The sequence below is a fragment of the Artibeus jamaicensis genome, unplaced genomic scaffold (assembly GCF_021234435.1).
Source record: "Artibeus jamaicensis isolate MK-2021 breed Jamaican fruit bat unplaced genomic scaffold, CSHL_Jam_final contig_466, whole genome shotgun sequence".
Lineage (NCBI taxonomy): Eukaryota > Metazoa > Chordata > Mammalia > Chiroptera > Phyllostomidae > Artibeus > Artibeus jamaicensis.
The window spans coordinates 21,289,054-21,309,911 of record NW_026521844.1 but is presented as its reverse complement, the minus strand read 5'-3'; the positions used below and the strand labels follow the sequence as shown (position 1 = coordinate 21,309,911).

General features: G+C 47.3%; 1 protein-coding gene across 5 annotated transcripts in view; it reads right to left on the bottom strand.

Annotated features, from left to right (window-relative positions):
* MB21D2 (Mab-21 domain containing 2) overlaps positions 1 to 20,858 on the bottom strand; it is a 105,559-nt gene that overhangs the window by 14,324 nt on the left and 70,377 nt on the right. The window contains exon 1 of one of the 5 annotated variants that reach the window (XM_053667243.1): positions 9,033 to 9,054. The exons of 3 other annotated variants lie outside the window; for them this stretch is intronic. The gene's annotated coding sequence lies outside the window, so the exon portion shown is untranslated. Of the gene's footprint in view, positions 1 to 4,921; positions 5,062 to 9,032; positions 9,055 to 20,858 lie in introns of those variants that run through there. One more of the 5 variants, XM_053667242.1, reaches the window with a different exon arrangement.

The window sequence follows — 20,858 nt, the reverse complement described above, 5'->3', positions numbered from 1 at the left end:
CCCTACTGATGACCTGGCCAGCAACCCAGGCGTGTGCCCTAGACTTGGGATCAAACTGGTGACTCTGGTTTGCAGGTCGGCACTCAATCCACTGAGCCACATCAGCCAAAGCTAATACCTGATTTTTTAAAAAAAGATCACGACAGTGAATTTTTCCTTTGATGTGCAAGGACATTGTAGATTGTCTTACTAAGCAATTCTCAATAAGCGCCAGCAGATGGCACCCTCACTCTATTCATTTACTGAAGGGATGCTAGCAGGGCTCCAAAGTCATTAAATCCTCTAATGAAAGCTCTGGGAAAACAGAGGTTTAGCAAGAGCTAAGGCTATGTTAAAAGCATCACCCCAGGGCCTATTTGCCCCCAGGTACCACCCAGTGACTCACAACTTTGCTTTTTGGTCTCCCACAGAAAATCTAGTAACTGAGGAGCTCACAGGCTCCACCTACCTAAGTTGAAACAAGACTGAAAGATGCTTTGTCTGGACAGGCAGTGTGGGTGACAACTGATTCTCAAAGTGCACTGAAGACCTTGTCACAAGACACAGAGTTTCAGCTGTCTCATTTGTTGCAGTTGAGATGAAAAAAAAAAAAAAAGTAAAACTTCAGGCACCAGGAATAAGGCAGAGAAAAAGCAGAAGAAATCTGCCCTGTGATGAGGCACTACTTTTTGCAAAACTGATTCTGACTACAAATAAATACACTAAAAGGGATTAGGAGGCCAGATGATTAGTAAAAAGAAAACTGATTTTTTAAACCTGGCTTCTATTAACTTGAAACAAACAAACACCATGTGACGCTGCGCGGTTCCCAGGGCACGGCCCCAGCCATTTCCCCACCCGTTCCCGGCAGTAACTGCGCCGTGAGCCTTCCAACTCTCACTGCAGGTGTGAAACTGAGGCTCTGGCAGCCTGACTAGTCCCTGCGGTTCTCTGGCTTAACCTGGATTAAAAACTAGTTTCACCACACACTATTATTTTGAAGAAAGGGAGCATATCCTTCGGGTCCTTCGCCAATTTATTAATTTGTTTCTTGAGAGTGGGCAGGCAGGGTGAGAAAGGACTCAGAATGCCAAGCTGCTCGCCAGGGGCGATCTAGGGATGGTAAACCCAGAGGTTTCAGTTATGCCCACACTGACCCGGTTACTGAGGCATGGCTCTCTTTCCTCGTCTACACCGGCACGGTAAATACATCCCACTCCTAGGTATCAACAGCTACTCGTCAATCTTCCACCTAGTTTTCCAAATTAGGTGTTGTAACACCTGATTTCTGAGCAATGATGACCTATATTGTACTTATCTTCATTTAAATAATAGTCATTTAAAACAGTAACATCCTCAATCAGGTTTCCAAACAACTGAGTAGTAACATAAGAAAATTCTGCTGTTTCAAGAAATTGCTCCTTTAAGTCAAAAATTTTTCCACAGTGTGAAACTGAAATGTTCCACTCAAAATTTCCATTGAGTACAACTGAAATTTCTTTTTTTATCCTCTCCTGAGGACATGTTTATTGACATTAGAGAGAGTGGGGAAAGGAGGGAGAGAAACCAAAACATCAGTTGGTTGCTTCCCTTACACACAACCCGAGAAATGAGTTACACACTACCCTGACTGGAAATGCCACACACAACGCAAGCATGTGCCCTGACTGGGAATTGAACCCATGACCTTTTGGTCTGTGGGGCAACACCCAACCCACTGAGCCACACTGGCCATACACCTTACTTACGGAAGGTCTGAGCGATCGAACCAGTGTTTCCAAGGAGAACAGACTCAGAGTAAAGTGCTGACAGCCTGAGAGACTAATGACGGGTAGAGTCTGCTTCTGAACACAATTCCCTACCTGATGATTACTTTCTGTATCCAGGTAAAAACTCTTAATTGTCTGAGCTTGGAAATGTTCACATCAAAGGAAATCAGACTTAAAAAACAAACCAAGCAAAGCCCTGCGGGGAAGCTGAAATATGCAGTTTAAAAGCATGTAGAGTATTTAAAACAGGGGCAAGTTGCGGCAGAGTTTTTCAATCCACATCTGCATGATAAGGAAGGGAAGTCAAAGAGAAAGGTGCAAAGTCTTGTAATGCTGACGTAGGAAGTGATATTTTGAGAGATGGCTTCTTTCTCCTACTTTTCCTCCAATCATCAAAAACTGGAGCAAGAGCCCTGGCCAGTGTGGCTCAGTGGGTTGGGCATTGCCCCACAAACCAAAAAGGTCACGGGTTCGATTCCCAGTCAGGGCACATGCTTGGATTGTGTGTGGCATCCATCAGGGTGTGTAAGAAAAGCAACCAACTGACGTTTGTTTTTCTCCCTCTTTCTCCCTCCTTTCCCCTGCTTTCTAAAATCAATAAACATGACCTCAGGTGAGGATAAAAAAGAAATGGAGCAAGAACCAGTGGTTTGGGGGTAAAAATGTGAACTCAACAGTCCAGCCAGAAATTGTGAACTAAAACTTTTAAACTTCATAGCGTTGAAGAACGTTGTTTGAATCAGTTGCTAGTTCTGTAACTCTTGGACTCTAGGGGACGAAGCTTAAGTTCTGTGTGTACACCCCACACAAAAAAGCAGGGAATCACAGACAACTGGAGCCAGAACTGACTGGCAGGGTTATGCACGCCAGCTGCCGTGGTCCAGACCCAGCTGCTGACGCCCAAATGGCAAAGTGGCAAAGCCCCTGCCCCAGGTGCTGAGAACAGAATGCAAAGTCCCGATCCCCAATCCAGAGTTCTTTCCACACCACCTCCTATACCCAAGGATCTCACACCAAGGGGTCAGTGGAAAATACAGGTCCCATATCCCACCCCACAAGGACCAAAGCACCACCCCCAGGAAACGTGTGTATTTTAAACCAGTAATGGGAATGCTTTTAAAAACTGAGACCGTCTGCCCTCTCCCCAGTTTCAAATCAGAAAGTTTAACTGCATGGACTGAAGAAAGGCAAGGCTGTCAAATCAGAGGAAGGGATTCACCGTAGAATCAATCTCTAAAATGTTCAAGCGCCAAGGTTACCTCATCTTCAAATCAGGAAAGACAACTTTGGCGGAACTTTTGGGAACACGACAGTCATTGAGATTCAGGAAAGACAGGCCATCTCTCATTCCTCACCATGGGAGACAGATTAATACCCCCAAACACCCAGCTATTTTTATTTTGCTTTGAATGAAAAAGATATATTTTTTGCTCCAGATATTTTTTAACACCTTCTACCTCCCTCCATGCAGCAGATAATGGCTGATTTTTGTCCCCTATTCAGTCCTTAGCTTGGACACATCATTTGTATAATCCACCAAGAACCCCTAAGGGCTCTGGGCACGTGTGTGGGTTAGCACCCGCCGTGGGGCCGACTGGGCGATCAGGCAATAAAGCCGTGCTGATGGGCACAACTGCAGCTCAGTCCTCAAAACCGAAGATCACACGGTTTGAATGGAAGTGTGTACAACTTCCAAATCTATCAACTGTCCTAGAAGCAAAATTAGGCACGATAGTTTACACACAGACACTCGTATTCAGAGTCCCTACGAAAATCCAGTCAGATGAGGTTTTACAGTTAAGTAAGAAAAAGACTAAATGCCAAGCCTTCTTTGAGAAGATGGCACTTGTGAGAAAGGTCAGCGAAGGGCTCAAAGCCAAGCGCAGAATTCGAGAGGCAGAAATGCCATTTTGAAGGTAGTGACACAAATGGCATTTGTGCACAGAGCTATGTCTGGTCACGAGGGTAACTTTCAGGAGAAAAAGTCCATAATTCCGTAAAAACAGGAGGAGGGGGTGGTTTGGAGAGACACCTTCCAACAAAACCAGGCCCAAGTTCTCGGTGATTCCACTAGAGGGCACACCTTCCTAATTCTTCCCTTGGGTTGCTGAGCAGGCTCTGACCAAAGTTAAAGAGAGGAAAGGGACCTGAAGGCTGGATATATATAAAATATAAATTCATGCCTGATTTTACTGATATGCTTTAAAAGGAAGTCAGAAAGGAATGTGGGTTTCAGAAACAGTGCTCCTCACGGCTGAGGCCCCCGGGCCCACGTGCTGCTTGCAGAAATCCCACTGAGACCGTGGGACGCCACACACCCACCACGCAAACGCCACGGCTTCAGCTGGGGACAGAAAAAGGCAGATGGGGAAGGAAGCTATCCCAGGAGATAACGAGGATAATGTGACAGGGAGGGCATGAATCTGGGATAGAGAAAAGCTTGAATGAGAACCTTAGCTGCATGATTTTTTAGCTGTATGTATGACATTTGGATTAAGTTGATTTTTTGAAACTTTTCCTCATTTTTTAAAAAAGGAGGATAATACTGCCTCTTTCACGTGACTGAAACAGGTACACAAAGCTCCCAATACAGTTTCCGGAACTTCACAGATGTTGAGAAAATGTACTTTTTGTTTTCAAAATAGCATTCCGCTCACACTTTCCTAGGTCAATAACACTTTTTTTAAATCTTGCTACTTAGGCATATGACTTTTTTTTTTTTAAAGAAATGATCCAGCACTTATTCAAGCACCTCCTTCCCTCCTTCCCTGTTTTCCCCCTTTTGATTTCAGTGTCCCCACGCAGGGTGAGCGCCACGCCCTGTGGGCTGAGTGAATGACAGCTCCCGACAGCCCAGCCTGGTGAAGGACGGGAAACACGTTTAATGGAAGGCACCCCAAAGCACCTGGTTGGTGGGAGAGGCAAAGAGAGGAAGCAACGGGGAGGAAGGAAAACAGGAGGAAGAGAAAAAGGCAGATGTACTGGTTTGTATGGCCAGTTTTAGCTTAACGCCATCTTTCCTGTTCTCTGACGAGTTTGGCATATGAGCAAAATGTGGTGAAAATCCGCGTAGGGAACTACAGTGGTTCTCTAACTAGCAGGCAGAATCACCCAGAGAAGGAACAGAGTACCCCAATTCCAAACAGCCTGTGACGGTGAGCGTGAGTGCTGACCTGCTGGCCTCAGGGGGTGCCAGGTTCCGGTCAGGTCTTTCTGGATGTGTCTGTGAGGGCGCTTCCAGATGGAACTAGCATTGGAATCGGTGGCCTCGGGGGACTGCCGCCCCCAGTGCAGGCGGGCCGTGTCCAGGCAGGCCACGTCCAGTCTCTGGGGGGCCTGAACGAAACAAACAGGCAGAGGACTAGGAATCTGCCCCTTCCCGGCCTCACCGCTTCGGCTGGGACTTCTCATCTCTTAATCTCCCCCTCCCTCACTCAGGGACTTACACCACTGGCCCCCCTGGTTCTCAGGCCTTTGGACTCTGACCAAACGACACCCCTGGCTTTCCTGGGTCTCCAGCTTGCAGACAGCAGGCACAAGGGCTTCTCAGCCTTCCTAATGTCATGAGCTGATCCTCGTAAGACATCTCCTTCTATGTCCCACTGGTCCCCTCTCTCTCAATGACGCTAACAAAAAGTCATAAAAGATTTTTCTCCGGATTAGAAGGGACAGTCCTAGGTTCTAGTCTGGGTTCTGCCTCTGCCTCACCCTGGACACACACTTGACCTTTCGGGGCCATAGTTTTACATCTAGCAAATATTTTAGAGATAAGATTTCTGAGATCTTCCAAACTTAAAAAATGCTATGGTCTGGAACATAACCAGGGACTGGGGCTCAGGTGGGCAGGTCTGTCAACAGATGGAACACCCGGACCCCTCCCAGAACTGAGGGCAACCTTTTACTTTGCGTGGATCACCCAGCAGTGACCTAAGGGTCACATTTCCAGACAGAACAGTCACAGAATCCAAGTGTGCCAGAGGCCTGGCCAGCCCTCAGCATGAGCTCTCAACTGGTCCAAAACCAAGCCCCCATGGCTACCCTCAGCAAAAACAGTAAATCTGCCATCACCAGACAGGGGCCCTGCACCTCTGGCTCGGTTGATAAAAGTCTCTAATGTCCACTGCATTGCGCCCTCCCCACACATCCCACTGCTAGTGTGTGTCACTGTCACGGTGGAGCTCGGGCCCCCACATCTCGCACAGGGACAACTGTGACGCCTCTTAACTGGACTCTGCTCCCCACCACCGTCACCCAGCATACGCTGCCACAGGAGCTCCTTCAGGTGTGACTCTAATCACCCCCCTCGCCTGCTCACAGCTCTCTGATGGCGCCCTCATCCCAGGAGCTGAGACTGTGCACATTCCAAAACCAACCCCAATACAACCTCATCTGACTGCTCCTTGGTGTCAGTGGCTCCAGCCCCAGCGTGGAGCCCCCAAACTCCACTGCTTCCCCAACATGTGCTGTGCTTTCTGGCTTCCAGCCTTTGCTCACTCTCTTTTTTTTTTGCCCTCCATCCTCCCCTGATAAAATCCTGCCACTTCTCATCCTGCTGCAATCTTTTGCCTCCTAACACCCCACAATCGGACACCTTATTTCCTGAGAACGTGGATGGAGTCTCCCTCCGCTGTGCCCCCCTGAGTTCCCTGTTGGGGGCTGAGGTTACTGAGATCTCGAACGGTCTGTCCTGCTGCAGAATGAGATCCTGTACTATGAACTCGCTTGTACAGAACTGGTGCACGGTGGAACCTGTCAGCACAGTAAAACTAGTGCCAGTTCATATGCTTGTTTCCTGGAATGGCGGTGAGTTGTGCCACCGAAGAACAGCACCAAACCAAAGGCGCTGGATCCCAGCAGACTGCAGCGCCCCACCTTCAGAGACCGCAGTCACGTGCTTCCTGGCTCAGACTGGCACGTGGTCTGTCACAGACACGCGGGGGGTTTATTGTGTATTTATTTACTATCATTTTAGTCCATGTTACCCTTGCCTCCAAAGTTTAACAACCGTATCCCTTCTTTACAACCCTTTTCATCGAACCACCTTTAACCTCTTTTTAAAGGTCAAGTCCTATCTTAGAGTGATGTTTCTTTCTTTTTTAGTATCCTGGTTACAAAGTCAAATGGGTTTCTTTGGAGTGATTTGCTCAGAACCCTATTTTCCCCACAATCCCTGTTGTTTTTAGAAGGCAGTTTCACAGAACATGAGGATGTTAAGGAATGTGGACACTGTTTTCTTACATAAATGTCTAGACTAGTACTTGACCAGGGACAGAAGTCAGACAGCTGGTCAGAAGAAAGGAATGACTGGCCATTGTAAAGTCCCCCAGGGTGACTCCCGAGGTCAATTGTTGAAGCCAGTCCTCATCTAACTGCAAATCTGAGAGGCCCAGGAGGGGGCCAGGCCGACCTGGGCAGAGACCAGACTGTAAGTGACTCGTAATTTTCCTGGACAGCGAGCGTGTCTGGGCAGTGCTGGAGCCGGGGGTGGCTGGGCTCCCCGAGGAGGGACAGGATGTCTAAGGGGGAAAGGGACCGAAAGGGGGAAAGGCAAAAAAAAGATAAACAAGGGGTGGCAAACAACATTTACAAAGGACCTGCTAGAAACCAAGTATATTATTTGTTATTTCAATACTTACACGCAAAAATCAGTTCGAAGCTTTAGCCTCAGTTTACATGAAAAGACAGGCTCAGTGGTTACAGAAGTCACCTAAGGTGACTGATACGGGGTTGTCTGAGCTCCAGACACCGGCTCCCCCGCCCTGGAGTCCTGTGAGGAGTGGAGGGTGCGGCAGGCAAGGAGCATGGGGAGACTGTGTGCCTCCCACCCGACCTCAACCGCCTTCACTTGTTTCATGAATGGGGCTTCCTCAGATGCTTCTATTTAAAGTGAGAGTCCTACCTTTTAAAGCGAGGGGCGGGGGAGGGCAATGTTTGAAAATCACTGCATCATATCTACCTGGCTATTTCCCAACTCTGCCTGAGGCTGGCCTTCAGCGGAAAAAAATAAATCAGTGCTTACCAAAGATCTACTCTCTGCAGAACTCTGTTGTGGGCCCCCAAGTCCCTGCGCCAATCAGTCCAGTGCTGTCTGAAAAGGCTCCGCTCTGCACCAACTCTCCGGCCCACGTGGCCATCTCTACCCCTTTCCCGGCATTCCAGGACAGCTCAGGCTCAGGAGCTTGTGGGGGTGCAGACCCCCCAGGTCTGCGGCCCGTGCCCTGGGGCTCCCTGAGAGGGCATCAGGTCACTTCGCCTCTCTGACCACTTCCTCACTGCCAAAGGAGAGCTTGGACTAGACGGCCCGTGATGTTCTCTCTGACTTCTGGGAGTCTACACAGAAAAATAGTGTCTGTGTTTCTGAGCTGAGAGAAAGGAGGGGGAGATACGTTAAGAGTGAGTTTGTACCCCTGGCCGGGTGGCTCAACTGGTTGGGGCATTGTTCTATACACCAAAGGTAGGCTTTCATCCCCAGTCGGGGCATATATCTAGGTTGCAGGTTCAATTCCTAGTCAGGCACATGTAGGGGAGGCAGCCGATGGATGTTTTTCTCTCTCTCCCTCTTTTCCTCTTTCTAGGTAGGACCAATGAACATATCTTTGGATGAGGATAAAATAAAAAGTGAATTTGTAGTAAGTCAGAGCGAGGTGCAAAGTACATGCCCCACAGACACAGGCAGAGGCAAATGGACCTTTCGGAGAGATTACTTCTCTAAAATTCATGAGTACTAAAGAACAGATTTGGGGGAGGGAAGACATTATCAAGGCCTATGCAGAATGGAAGGGGATACACCAATCCTCCGGAAAGAGCGACTCCTAACGACACGAAAGGTGACTGCAGGTCCGTTTGGCAGTCCCGAGGTGGGGCTCTGGGCTGCAGGGAAGGGACGTGGGTGGAAGAGTCTTTAAAGTGGTTACAAAGAAAATAACGGGCACTGGTTTTATAGCCGGTCTGTGGGCACTGAATGACCTGTCACCCTCTCCTTCTGGTATTGATTCTCGCCTCAGACCTACAACGGATGGCTGCTGATGAAAGTGCATGCAACTCAGTGATTGCTCAGCTGGGCCTGCAACCCTCCTCTGGCATCTGGCGCCAAGCGCTCTCTGCAAAGGCCCGACCCTCCTCAGAGCAGCTCAGCTGGCCTCATCTGCATGTATCTGGAGGTCTGACCCCTGGGGCGCCTGCCCCGCAGCTTCACCACCTGTTTTCCATTCCCAGGAATCTATGTAAAACAAACAGAATACTCTGACATTATCCACCCTTCTGATAACAACGTGGAAGACTTACTAGAAAATTATCTTGGATGCTGCTGCCTTCCAGATCTTGCGCACTATTATCCGACCATTCTGGCCTCCAAGTAGCATAATCTATTTATTGAGCACCTACTTTGGTCCAAGGGCTTTTTATGCACTTTCACCTTTATGATGCCCCTGAATAGTGAGGAAATGGAGACTCTGCAGTTAAATGCTTGCCCAAAATCACAGTCTGTGGTTCTGATCTTTGAACCCAGAACTCTGACTCAAAGGGCAGAGCTGACGTAGAAACATCTCACACAGGTTAAGTGGTGACGACTACCCACATCTGCTTTCCCGATTCTTCCCACCTTCCCACAGCGTCACTGTTCCCCTGGGAGATGGCAGCATAAAGGAGGCTTTCAAACAGGAAGTGAAAGAAGCTAGGAAACACAGGGTGGACGAGAACCGAACCTGGTGACACCTTCGGGCCTGTCTTTCGGTGTTTTTCCTCTCCTTACCCCTGAAATTCTACCACCAGGTTCATTTTCACATTAAAAAAGATAAAAAAACAGAAATAGCTTCTTGGAAGTTAAGGCTCAATTCAATCAGCACTGACTCCAGGTAGAAATGTGTTCAACCAGCGTGGGACAGTCTCACCACAGTGGAGGCCCACTGCCCTGACGAGTGGGTCGTGTGACTCCGCGTGCACTGATTTGCAGGTCAACAGAGGACCATGGTGGGACACCGGCGACTGGAGGGTCCTGAGGGCAGTGCCCAGGGGGTGGCTTGCTCCTTCCAAAGCTGTGCTCACTTCTCTTCCTCTTCCTTCCTCCTACGTAGACTCCTGCTCCCTGAACACAAGCTATAAGCCGATATTACAGTTGAGCTGCAAACTCAGTTAAATGGCACCTGGGAACCTACAAATTATGGGGGGTGTTTTGCATGGAAATATGTGGTCTGCTTCTAAGCAATCAAATACGAGTATACAGGGTGGGGCAAAAGTAGGCTTACAGGTGTGAGTGTGCACAACAGTGTGTTCTTGTATTCTTACGTGTTAATTACTGTGTTATTTTCCTTCTGAACAACTGTAAACCTACTTTGGCCCTGCCCTACACATCCATCATACTCCTAAATATGTGGCTATCCAAAGGCATTACTCACGGAAAGTCACAAGCTAATTACAAGTGCCATGAACAAGCTTCATACTATTAATCCAAAGGAAAGCGAGGAGCGGGGAACCTGCTTGCATTGTTCACTCCTGATAGAAGCTGTTGGTACGTGCAGTTGAAGAGGAAAGCCTGTCAAGCCCTGGGGGGTGAGTGGCTTCTCGTGCTTCACTGTAATGACTAGTTTCTCCCCAAAATGAGATTCAATAGAAAAGGTAATCTAAGTTTATTTAAGACACCAATTTTGATGGGCATGGTGGGAGAGGATTCATTATTAAAATGGGACCTTGCCAACTAACTTTATTACTCTCGCACCTTTTAAATATCCATCTATAAGTTGTCCTAAAAGATGTAATAGCGAATGCAAATGACTGGGCATTGTAAACAATAAAGTCCAGCCCCCGCTGCTGTGGCTCAGTGGACTGACTTCCGGCCTGCAAACCAAAGGGTCGCCGGTTTGATTCCCAGTTGGGACACACGCCTGGGTTGCGGCCAGGTTCCCAGCAGGGGGCATGACAGAAACAACCACACGTTGATATTTCTCTCCCTCTTTTTCTCCCTCCCTTCCCCTCTCTAAAAATAAATAACATCTTTTAAAAAGGAAAAAAAACAATGAAGTCCAATACCAGGTAGGTGCTATCAGGGTGACTCTGAGGGAGCATGAGGCACAAAGGGATGGGGGGGGCCTAAAAATTGGAAAGAGCCTGGCCTATCCCAAGGTGACTGAGCTGGTGACTCTCTGTGGCCACAAGTAGGTCGCTAGCTTATATAGCTTTTGCTTCTCTGTGTGCAAAATGCAAGGAAACATTCCATCATTCACACTGATCCATCTCTAAAGTGCACGGGTCCTCAGAACACCCAGTCTCACCACGACACTTCACAGAGGAGAATACTGAACGCTAAACCCACAGAGCTAGTGAGTGGCAGAGCCACAACTAGATCAAGGCCTCCCAATTCTTAACCTGGCAGTCTGATACCCTAGTGTAAGGGTCAAGTTTTAACATAGAGAGGCGGTGAGATGGACTATACATGTGCAAACATCAATCCTTCACAGGCAGCCTACTATACCAATGCTGACAGTCAGCCGACATTCCATTTCTACAGTTTCTCCTACAAAAAGGATAGAATATATAATGACAGAAGTCATTTGGACACATCTATAAGCCAATATAGTATTCACTCAAAGTTAAGTTTGCATTTTCGCACATACTTTCACACTGAATGTTCTGAGTTATAGCTTATTTATAGAGGGCTTTAAGCAAACACATTTAAAAGAGAGAAAAATCAAGATTACCTGTAAGGAAAATCTGTTGAAACAGGTTTGATTTTAATTAATGTCATACAAAAATAGACCCAATTTGCTTTTTTTAAAAAAACACTGTGTAAATAAACGTCTGAGAACCTCTAAGGTGACTGGCCGCTGGAGAATTCCTAACCATGTCTGCTCGCAGCTTCACAAACGGCGCTTCTCCAGGCGCAGTCTGCTGGCCTGGCTGAGCGCTCAGCACACAGGAGACCGTCCGGGGCGGGGCGTCCAGGTGCTCATCCGCCAAGAGAAAGGCGCGCGGTGAAGGCCCCGCACTCATGCCGACCTGACTCATCCAAATCAATTTGTGTTCTAATGAGCTTGACAGACTGACGAAAAGAATGAGAAAATACAAAAACCCTAGAAATAATAATTGGCTCCTATGCCAAAACACAACAAAATCACCCTGACACCCTTATAACCTTTGGGGCAAAAAAGACCATTAACAATCACTGCACGTCTTCTCCAAGCTGATGTGCGTTCAGTAGGAATTTGTTTCTGTGAGAACTCGGAGTGGAAGCAGCTATCTCTTGTGCTGGCAATACAATCGGCTTTACCAAGAGAATCCTGGACAGTAGGAATAGGTTCAGGTCACTGCGGGACTTCAATTCCAAAGGAAGAACTCGAGATTCCAGTTTTTAAGACCTGTTCTCCCTCTAGTCCCTTAGACTACCAGCTCTTCGAGGACTGGAGAACCATGTCCCACATGCCCATGGCCCTTACTGTAAAAAGTTCAGTGCACATATGATAGATTAAAAAAAGAAGAAAATTTACTAAAGAATGATGGGAAGTGTAATAAGGTTTCAAGTATTTTGGCAAAAAAATCAAGTTATTTTTTAATGAAGGAAAGTTTAAAAGTGGGGTTCACTAGAAAATAAGGAGGAGGTAGTCAGTGTGAGACAGAATGTTGTAAAGCAAGTAATGTCTTAAGCTGAACTTTGGAAGAAGGTGGCTTGGGATGTGGGTGGGATTCTAAAGCTGGCTCCGCCATTAAACTTATTTCTGAAAAAAACAACAATAAACTTTTCTGGGCATCAATGGTCTCATGTGTGAAACGATAAGTACAGACAACTTAAAATATTTTTCATCTCTAACAATCTGGTTAAAATAGCTGATGTTCAAAAAGGTGTGCCTAACTTCCATTGTGGTCCATAGACTCTCTTTAAGGAGAAAATGTTCTCTTTTTAAAGTTTTCGTTTAAATTTTTAGCCTTTTAATAATGCCAGCACTCACGGTGTTCAGCTTTGGCCATCCTTCCCCAAAGACCGGTCCTCCTTCTCTGCGCACCAAGCACAGCCCAGGTTTCACCACGCTCTCACCATCCCAGTTTCTGCTCTGTACAGGAAAGACGCTCAGAACCGTGCTGAGGTGCGCAGAGGACAGTCCACCAAAGCACTTCTTCCTCTCAGTCTTCACCTTCTTAAAGAGCAACTTCAAATACAGGACTGTCTGTGTAGCTTTCCTTGATCACGTCTAACTTCGGGGGTTCTCCTATGTGCTTTCGTACTACTGTGGGCTCCCCCAACGTGTCCCCGACACATGACTGACTGACTCTCTCCCTATCAGAATGTTAGCCCTTGACAGCGAGGGACTGGGGGTGTTCTGGCCCACTGCCCATCGCAGTTCCAGTTCCTAGCACAGCAGCTGGCACATAGCATCTAAAATGCTTACTGAACGAATGTGGAAATGAATGGGGAAAATGGAGGGCTGGATAAACTGTGTGTGAGCGGAGCGGGGAATGCAATTTGATGCAGGCAAATTCTCTGGCCAAGCCAGTCAATAAGGAGCATGGAAGCACCTCAGGCGAGATCATCTGGTCCGGCCCTTTCATTTTCCTGAAGTCAAGGAATTTTGGCGTAGTGCCCTGGGTGACATACAAAAGAAGGTTTCAGGAAACATAAAAGTATAGTAGGAAAAGCAAACATTCTCTCTAATAAACGAAGATACCAGCCCACGTAATCTGCAAGTGGAACCTAAACCATTCCCAATGCTGATTTTATTTGGCCTTTATTAGTGTTTTCAAACCTATCCACCTATTACCTAGGGGTGTCGAGTCCACACCACCCAGGCTCAATTATTTAGTATGTGTATCAGGCAAGAGTCTCCTTGTCTCCCTCCTGTGTTGCTCCGGCCTTTCAGTGCTCATTAGCACCTCCAACAGAAGGCTGAGGAAATGAAACTCCAATTTATCAATGTCAACTGTTGAACCAGCAAGTTGTATCAGTCCCACCCCCACATGGAAGTGTTTGGACAATTCCGAGTCAACAAGACGTTGGCAGCTGTGTTCCTACGGTTCAGTAATTGCATTGTTTCCTACTGTGCTCCACGGGTTGTGAAATGAATGCATTAAATAACCCGCACAGAGGGAGCTGGTGGGAGCCAGCGGAACGGCTCTGGCTGGGCCGGGTGTTGGGGGACTCCCTCGAAAGGCTCACTCTGACTTCCAGCCTTGTCTCCAGATTGTTCGCCCTCAGGCCCCAAACTATTTAGGAGAATAATAATTCTGCCCTGAGCAGGAGAGAAGTCTCTGGCACCTCGACCCTGGGTGATTCCCCACCCACCATACACAGCTTGAAGGTTCATTCGATTCTCTATACACTGGACCCTGGCTTGCTTAATTTCAGCCTAAGTTACGCCCTTTGAGTACAGCGGCCGTGTCATAAACTGGGGCCCAGGGCTTGGCGGGATGCACTAGGATCTAACTGGCCACTTTGTACTGGAAGATGATGGTGAGGAAGGCAAAACTGAGCCCAGGCACAAGAAGTATATAGAGAAAGGATTCAAACGCACATGTGTAGGAGCCAACCCTACTGTCCTCGGTAAGTTTGCCCGTTGACATTGGCCAGGTGTCTCTGGTTATTAGTGCTAGTTAGTGTTTCATACATCTAGGTCCTTACTGGCTATGGGAAGGAATAAGTATTTCCAAGGGAAAATGGAAGAAAACTTACTTGGTTAAGTTTCATAAAACCAACCTTATTTTGTTACTGTTAAACTGGACTCTAAGCCCCAGAAGGCAGAGAGGGTTTGAGATGACACAGCATGTCCCCAGAGAGGCACCTGCTGGGGCGCATGGGGAACGTCTCCCCGGCTCTCGGGTGTCAGCTGGGCCCTAGGTAGCACAAGGTCTCTGGGACTGTTAGGGCATTTTCTGGACAAAGAGAAGCAGCTGAGTGAGGCTGCCAGTGGGGAGGGCACCTTCTCTTCGGCTGGGGGTTTGGCACTGACTGAGGGCCCTGATTTTGCCTCCCTTGTTTTCCCATTCTTTCCCTGCAAGCAAAAAATAATAAATAAAATTGAAACAAGGCTCTCTCTCAGATCAAGAAGCAGAATTGCACTCCTTATCCTCCCTAACCAATCATTTTATAAGCAGAGGTCAGTTCAGACCCACAGGCATTTACTGGAATCCACCAGTAGCCCAGCGGCTCTGGCCGAGGGTGTGCTGCACTCTCTGACACTACTTACCCTGGGGCTCCGACATCTGCGCAGTGGGGGACCGGCTGCCAGGATTTAGCATAAGGAACGAAAGCACCCGGCCCACTGCTGAACACATGGGAGAAGTCTGTCCTCGGTGGGCTAAGGGCTTCTGATTTACAGCTCACAAAACCCTACGAGGCGAGAATTCACTACCTTACAGAGATGTTCAGTGCTAGTTAAGGACAGGAAGTCAGAGAGCAAAAGACTTGGGAACTACCGCCAGGTCTGGCTCGCCTGAACTCTCACCTGCTCTCGGAGACCAGGGGTTGGTGTGGATCTCTGGGACATTTTGTTCTTTCTAGACTGACTGGGGGGCAATGCCCTACAAGGCACTGAACAAATCAACGGTACTTCTGAATTTATTGTACTGTTTTTTTCTTTTTTGCCTCTTTAAAAAAAAAAAGAAGAATGGAATATGGACAGAGAAGCTCACTACTGGAGTTCTCAGTTCTTTGGACTCTGGCTGACTGCAAATTCACTTTCTAATTAGGAGCCCCTGGCCCACCGCAGGCCGACAGCTGACGAGCAGCACAGGAGACTGTGACTTTTAAATGGCCGCCCACGGCGCTGCATGGAGAGTGGAGGATCCACCTGGACTGTGGACCAAGACCGGGGGTCAGGGTCCGCTCACTCCTGCCTCAGGACTGAGGCCAGCAAGCCTGCATTCCCAACCCAGCCGCTGCTGTAATAAGTCACTTCCTCAGCTGGGGCCAGTGTCCCCGTCTGGAACATGGTGGGTTTGAACTGGCTGATACGTTTTTTTAAAGTGTTGTTTTTTCAGAATTGACTTTGCCCCTCTACAGTCAACACGGGCCCCCAGGCACTCTCCGGTCTGATTCCTGGCCCTACTGTCTTTCCATTTTCTGAGTGGCACAAACAGGAAAGAGTGTGGACCTTTCCATGGCTGGTTTTCTTCACTTAGCATGACGTTTCTAAGATTCATCCATGGCACCGAAGTCATCACATTAACAGCCTGCTCCTTCTTCTCGCTGAGCAGCGTCCCACTGCACTGAGGGGACGACGTTTGCTTCTCCGCAGCCGCCAACACTGGCTGGGCTGTTCCCAGTCCTTTGCTGGTGTGAATAAGCACCGTAGACAGCTGTGTGCAGGCCTTTGTGTGGGGACATGAATTCCTTTTCTTTTTCGGGTGTATGATAGTTGTGCCATTTGGTAAGTGTGTAACGTGTGTTTAACTTTCTTATAAACCACCACCCTGTTCTCCAAAGTGTCTGTACTGTTTTATATTCCCACCAGCCACGGTGGGACTATGCCACTGGTTAACATCCATTCGGTGGGCAGGCTCAGAGAACTGGAACTCCTAACAATGTGTCATCGATGTGCTGACTCAGCTGGAGCAAAGGTCCCATGGACCGCTTCTCAGCCTCCCCCCCCCCCGCCAGCGTGAGGACTGCGGCAAAGCAAGGGCACAACGCAGTGCCGAGGGCCCTTGCACCTCCGACGGTCTCCTTATTCTCTTCTTCCTTCTCTGGATACCTTGTTTGGTAGACACTAAATGCCAAATTTAGGTTAAAACCCATCTGAGATGGACTACAAAACTGCCACCTACTTACTTGCGCAAGGTAAATGCTTTCACCTCTCAGACGTGGTTTCCTCCTCCACAAACTGGAAGCAATGTAACGCCTATGCTTGGCACGTAGTACGTCCTCAGCAAAGGGCAACGTTTAGCTTCTACAGTTACAGACTAGCGTGGCTGATAAAGACGCGGAAGGAGATAAATCGGATCCCCTTCCGAAGGGCCCCAACCCCCCGCTAGAAGGAGCAAGTGATGTCCCTGTGTCCCACAGCGGTGACCCTGCCATGCGCTCCAGCTGGGCCTCACGAGATTCAGGGGTGTCCTCTCTCCACATAATATGTTGGTTTATCCATCCTTCTGTTTATTTATAATGTATACACATGTGTGCACTGCAGTGAGAAAGAACAAACAACAACACAGACACAGTCGTTCTCTTATTGAGCTTCCAGTCCAATACGTCCCTCTTAAATGTCGTGTAGGAAAACACAGAAAGACACAGGACGGAAGGTCTGCCACAGGCAAGAAGAAAGGCAGAGCTCCTGGGCCAGCATTCTAGAGCTCAGCCAAGCCGCTTCAAGTGTGGCATCGTTTATGGGATTGTGCATTCAGATGCGAGAGAGAGAGAGAGAGAGAGAGAGAGTGTGTGTGTGTGTGTGTGTGGAAAAGGGAGAAAGGAGGGAGGTGAGAAAGGAGGACTGGGGAATCCACTGATGGGCAATGAGCCCTGAATCATGCACTGACACGTTTCATTTTAAGCACCGTGTGAGTTCCAGCTCACCCCCATCGCCCGCAGGCTAATTACCTCCCCAGGTCGACCACCTGGCTGCTGCTGTCTGAAATCCGACCTGCACTGTGAAGAGGCTCCCAGCTGCAGCGGCTGCCTGCCTAATAAAACATGGCCTCTCATCTGCTTTAACCTCTCTTTCCCTTAACCAACTTAGCCAGGTAGGCTGGACTCCCTGGTTCCTTCCCCCAAAGCATTTCCTTTCTCTGCCAAAATACAAGGGGGAGGCGAGTACCCCTGGAGGGGAGAGAGCCAGAGTGCTGCTGGAGGGAGGCCCGCTGGCTCTGTCCCTTCCGCTACTCACAGTGAGGATCACCGACCAGAAGCAAGGGCATCACATGGGAGTTCATTAGAATGTAGAATCTCAGGCTGCGCTCCGCACCTCCTGAATCAGAGTCTGTGTTTTAATAGGCGGCCCAGGGAATTCCTGGGTACATTAAAGTTTCAGGAGGGTTAGGACAGGATAGAAATCCCAAAGCCCTTTCAGTCACTCAGTGTAAGAACTTGATGTATGCGCATGAGGTGGCCCAGCGGAGATGAAACTGTGCTGGAAAGGCGCCTGGTGCGGTGGCAGGGAAACCGCCGGCCCCGGGGATCCTCACTTTCTGATATTCACGTCCCGTGTCGTCCCTCTGGACACTGAGTCAGAGCTGGTCTGTGGCGGATCAAATGTGTACAAGTGATAGCGTGTGGCCTCTGAAGCCTGCCCATAAAAGGCACTACGTTTTTCTGACAATTAATGATGTTGAGCATATTTTCACGTGTCTATGGGCCATCTGTATGTCCTCTTTGAAGAAGCATCTATTCAGATCCTCTGACCATTTTTAAATTTGACTGTTTGTTCTTTTGGTGTTAAAACCACAATGGACTATCACCTCACACCTATCAGAATGGCTATCACCACTAAATCAACAAACAAGTGCCAGAGAAAAGGCATTCCTCGTGTGCTGTTTGTGGACATGCGGACTGGCGTAGCCACTGTGAAAAACAGTACGGAGATTCCTCAAAAAATTAAAAATGGAACTGCCTTATGACCCAGTGATTCCACTTCTGGGTATGTATTTGAAGAAACTCAAAACGGTAATTCAGCCCTGACTGGTGTAGACCAGTGGACTGGGTGCAGGCCTGCAAACCAGAGGATCTCAGTTCGATTCCTAGTCAGGGCACATGCCTGGGTTGCAGGCCAGTTTCCAGCAGGGGACTCATGAGAGGCAACCATACAGTGATATTTCTCTCCCTTTCTCCTTCCCTTCCCCTCTAAAGATAAATAAATAAAATCTAAAAAACCCCACTAATTCAAAAAGGTAAATGCAGCCCTATGTTCACTGCAGTATAATTATAATAGCCAAGTCATGGAAGTAACCCAACTGCCCTCAATAGACAAATTGTGGTACATTTACACAATGGAATACTACTCAGCCATAGAAAATAAAATCTTACCATTTGCAACTGCATGGATGAACCTGGAGAACATTATACTAAGTAAAATAAGTCAAACAGAGAAAGATAAATACCATATAATTTCACGTATATGTGGTATCTAAAGAGCAAAATAAATGAATATACAAACTAGAAACACAGATACAAAAATGGACTGGTGGTTAAAAGAGCGATGGGGGGTTGAGGGAATGGGTCAGGAAGGGGAGGGGATTGAGAAGTACAAATTTTGGTAGTCAGAAAATAGTCACAGGGATGTAGATACAGCGTAGGGAATATAGTCCATAATCAGGTGATATCGATGGGAACACTTTGTAAAGTACATGATTGTCTACCCAGTACGCCATACACCTGAAACTGATACAATAATATTGAATGTCAACTGTAATTGAAAAATAAAATTTTAAAAATTGCGATGTTTTCCTGCCTCGGTCCTTTGGATCACTGGCTCCGGGAGAAGCCGGTCACTATGCCGTGGGCACTTCCAAGACTTTGCGAAAAGGTCCATGTGGGGATGAACTGAGCCTCCATCCCGCTGACAGTAGATTCTCAGCCATGTGAGTAACTCGGCTTGTGCCCCAGTCAAGCTGTCAGACGACCACAGGCCCAGCCAACACCTGCTCTGCAACTTCAGGAGACAACCCCCAGGCCAGACTCTCCCAGCTTAGCCCCAGCCGAATGCCTGGCTCCACCGCACTGTGTCATGATATTTAATGTTATCTTGAGCCACTAAGCTGCGAGGTTCTTTTTTACTCCCCTACAAATCACTAGTGGAAAGAGAGCTGGGTTTGAGACTGGGCTCCCCCAATTAGTGCAGTCACCTCACCTCCTTTAGTGTCTCAGATGTCTCGTGTGGAGAAGGGACAACCACAGTTCATCAAATCTTCAACACCTTTAAACATACAGCTGCCCCATTAATTCATACACACGAACACAAATAAGGTGTCATCAAATTTATACATCATCAATTCTAAAATGTATACTGATTTAGAGAAGACAAATTGTAGAAAAATGTGCATATTGAATCAATGCATTGTGGCCTTATACTTGTTCTGCCACCACACCAGAGATGCTGTAAGGATGAAAGATACTGCGGATGAGAAGACACCTGCAGGCTCCTGATGGCAGCATCCTGCACCACTAGGACTTGAGAAAGGGAAATGAAATTACAGTTCCAGACAGGCTAATTAGGCTGGCTCTGCCGGGAGGCCATCATCTCACTGTTAATGCTACTGCCTTGGGCCCCTATCAGAATGTATGCTCCAAATGACTGCTACGAAGCCCAGCAACAGTCACAGAAAACCACCCATGGCAGTGCTCTCTAAACTTGCTCGAGCCTAAGAAATCACTTGGTACGTTTGTTAAATATACACCCAGGCCCCTTGCTAGAGACTTTGATTCAATAAATCAGGGATGGGATGGCACTGGAATCTGTATTTAACAAGGGCCCCAGGCAGTTCTTATAAACACACAGGTTTAAAATACTGATCTAAACAACTTAATATCCACCTACTTACTAATATTTTTCCTTGCATCAAATCATAGAATAAAACTTAAAACCTGGTTTCCTTAGCTACATCCCCATATAAAAAATGCCTTCATCCCAGTATAAGATTTTACTGAAGGTCAATGGAAAAAAACAAACAAACGAACAAACAAAAAAACCCCCACAAAACTGTCTTACCAACTCGAGCTTGCCATTGGCTAGAAAACTTACTGAGTAATGGAAAAAATTATACTATTCAATGTTTATAATACAGGCATCGTATTCATATATACATTCATTATATATATAATATTCATATATTATATATAATATTCATATATATTATAGATATATATATATGAATATTATCTCCTGACAGGCTGACCACTTTCCTTCTTCATCCATTAATAAAAGTTGCTGGGTAACCATACTTCCTTTTTTGTTTAAGATTACCAGGAAATTTTTACATAAAACTCATTTCCCAGAACACTAACAACACTAACAATAGTTATATACCTTGGTCAAACAAACAAACAAACAATGTAGCTGCTATTACATAAGCCTTTTTGTGAGGCATTGCTTTTGTCCCCCATTCTAGTAATCATGTTATAGTGATGTCTTTTTTGCTTAAGACCTTCCAGTCCTTTCGGAAGTAGACAGGAAATACATTTAGAAGTCAACACTGTTAGTT